Genomic DNA, 3,436 nt, shown 5'->3' with positions numbered 1-3,436 from the left:
AACTTATTCCTGTTTTTAACACAAAAAAAGAAAAACAAAACTGAGACAGATAGGATGAAATGACTTGCTGAAGTCACCGTGTGATTCAGTGGTAGAGGCAGAATTAGAATTGGAGGCTGATAGGCAGCATCTCCCAATTCCCAATGGAGACAGATCTTTTTTTTTTAATTAAAAGAGACGTGAGACAGTAATATATTTGCACATTTTCCTATTTCAGTATTCAGTCTAGCATTCTAATGTGTTCATAATAAATGTGTTAAAATATTTAAACACAGATTAGTGAGAAATCAACATTTTGTGCTATGGCTAGCATACCTCAAATAGCCACCTCCCTTGAAACAACTCTCTAGAAATTATGATTTTTTTAAAAAAAAAAAATTATTTAAAGAACAAATGTTTCATTGTTGTCCATAAATGTATATTCAGCTCTCGGCAAAGACCAAAATTGTGGTCTCCCCAAGGGGACAAAATGGCTTCATATAACACGTCAGCAGTGAGAGCCATCTTTTGAGCACCACAGCAGAGTCATTAATGGTCTCCAGAAGACACATGACCATGTTTTTCCTGAAATTAGGAATTACCCCTTTTATCCCTAATTCTGGAAACTGGACAATCTGGTTTATATTTTTTTTTTCTTTCTCTCCTTCTCTGTTTTCTTGCTTAATTAGTTATTTTAAGTGGAGACAGTAGCAGGAGAATGGCTTTAGCTATTTGGAGAACGTAAAGATTTGTCCAACTTTCCACTTCATCCTTCAAAAAGTAACATGAAATTTCATTTTCAGGTGTTTTGTTCATGAATTGCTTTCCTGAGCAACTTTTCTTTTGTCTTTAATAAGAATTTCGATGTAATCCCTCTGGCAGTTGTGTCTTATAGAAAACTCATTTAGAGTGCACAAGAGATCAAAATTTTATTATTCGTTCGAAAATGTGTTAGACACCCTAGAGAAACCAGGAAAGACTCCATCTAGGAGCTTAAAGTCTCCATCCCACATGTTACAGCTAGTGAGAGATATCGAGAGACAATAAAAGAGGGAATTGCAAAGGAAAGAGAAGCATTACCAGAATATTATTCTGCCTTCATAAATTAAAAATTAGTATTGTGAATTCATAAATCTCTTTAAGAATAATGTTTTGTCAGTTATGGAAAATCCAAGAAGATGGAGTAATGGATTTGTGTATTTAAAATCTCTAATCAGTTTTCATTAAAATCAGGAAATACCTTAGCACGTACATTCCAGGTTTTTTTTTTTTAATGTATTGTCATTAGCCCAGGTTAGTAGAGGCTTTCTCCCTTTGATTGGAGAGGAAGCTTGCTTGCCTGTTGCTAGGTGATTGCTAATTGTGATATTAACTGCCAGCAAGCTGCTGGCAGGGATTTAAATTTTTTTTTTCCTTGTTAACAAAATGCATGTATTAGAGGTGCAGCAGTATCTAAATGCTCCTGTATTGCTCAAAATTTATAATGAGTGTGATAAATTCTTTAATACAAATATGGTTATGTTCCCAGGTGTAGACTGTTAGCCCCTCTTTGCAGTGTGGTAGTCCTGTTAAAGCCCGTCTGGTAATGGCATTAAAACTGAGTGTAGAAAACAGAGCTGATATGGCAGTAGAAAGATCTGAGCTCTCTGGTGCAAGCTGTGAAGAGCTGAAAAGCCTTAGAGGAGTCCTTAACCAGAATGAGATGCTGTCTGTGCTGTGTTCACTCTGCAAGCTCATGGCAGTGTGGTTTGGACTGAGTGACCTCTTCCCATGCCACCCGACAGCAACTCTGCAGACCACCTTTGTGCAGCATGGGAGCCAAGAGGGTTGTTCTTTGACATAGTCATTAATATTTCTCATGTATTACACAGGGTGACTGCCGTAAGGAAGTACTGTTCATCTTCCAGCATCAATGGATGCTGTATTCCCACAAAAGTATACTTCTTAAGCTTTTTTCTTAGTTACCACCCTATCCTAAATTTGCTTCTCAAGGAATGGCAAAAATTATGATCTTCCAGCTTAGTTGGACATCCATTTATATACCTCATGGTAGCAGTCTGAGTCCAGCTTGCATCAGGAGCTGAGTGTACTTTTCAAGAGCATTATTCCCTGCTTCCACTAGATACAGGGTTGCATGGGCTGCAGCCAGATAAAGCCACCTACAGCTGTTGTTGTCCCAGCACCTTGAACATAAGAGTAATACTGGTTTGGTTGCTGTTCAGAAACCTTTGGAGGTGGGTTTCTATACCTGCAAGGTGCTCTGTTGGTTGCTCTTTGACAAAATGGTTTGTTGTCTGTAGGTTTGGTGTCCTTGACTTTTCCTGCAGTTCACTATTTGTCAGAGGTGTAGGTGAGACTTGCAGTGGAGTATTTTGCACTGTGGCTGGTTGGTAATGGACTGCTTACACCGTGGGTACAGCAATGCCTTCATACCCTCCAGCTGGCCGCTGCAACTTCTGCTCCCAGGAATTTTCTGTTATATTGCTGTTCTGATAACTGCTGTTGACCCTTGGGCAAAGGGTGGTGATTGCCGTAAATTGGGTGCTCTCCCATCCACTTCTTCTGCATTACTGGGAACTTGCTGTGCTTGTCAGGAGAAAAAAAAAAATTGTGGGCTGAGCTGGATGTAGAGGCACCTCAGTCAGTCATCTTTGCTTGTGCCCATCATTTTTGCCACTGGTAAGGGCTCTAGAGGTGGTCCTTTGTGTCACTGCTGCCTGTTTGCAGTCTAGCAGCTCTCTGCTTACTGCAGGTTCTGTGTTGGGTATATTGTGTGCAACAGCTTGCTAGCTTACAGCTGACACTATTCACCTTTCTGCCCCTTACCAAGCTGTCCTGCCCTGGGCTCCAAGCTTTGCTGAGAGGCAGGGTGTGCTTTGGCACCAGCTGTGCCACCTCCTGGCTGTGGTGGGCTGCGGTGTGTGCAGAGCATCTTCCCTGCCTCCCTGCTGAGCCTTCCTGCTTCAGGCTAATAGTTCCCCCGCTTCAGTGGCCTTTGATGTTTGGGGTGGGGGTTGTTGGCTTGTTTGTTTGTTTTCCACCTTTTCTGTGTCTTCCTGCTTACCATCACCCTCTAGACTATTTGGTAACACAGTCATTGGCCTATATTTATTGCCTTTCTTCTGTGTTTTCATCAGCCCTTAATTGTGGCGTGTAGGCCCACACAATTGAATTTGTTTTGAATTTTTAGTTGTTTGGGTTTTTAAATCTATTAATCAGGCCTCTCTGACAAAAAGGCCTATGAGAGTTTTTGGCATAGTTGTGAAATACTGCAACTGTGAGAGGGAATTCATTCCCTGGCTTTTTTTTTTTTAGTGCTTGGCTTTAGGAACTGCAGTCTCCTTGCTCTAATGTGGATTCCAGTAGACAAAGGATTTGTATTTCCTTTTTTAAGTCTCTTGAAGCCTATGTACATTTTAAAGTTATTTATAAATGTGTGACATGTTCTGGTAGAAAT

This window comes from Pterocles gutturalis, unplaced genomic scaffold, assembly GCF_000699245.1.
Source record: "Pterocles gutturalis isolate BGI_N339 unplaced genomic scaffold, ASM69924v1 scaffold4488, whole genome shotgun sequence".
Taxonomy (NCBI): Eukaryota; Metazoa; Chordata; class Aves; order Pterocliformes; family Pteroclidae; genus Pterocles; species Pterocles gutturalis.
This window is presented reverse-complemented; position numbering follows the sequence as displayed.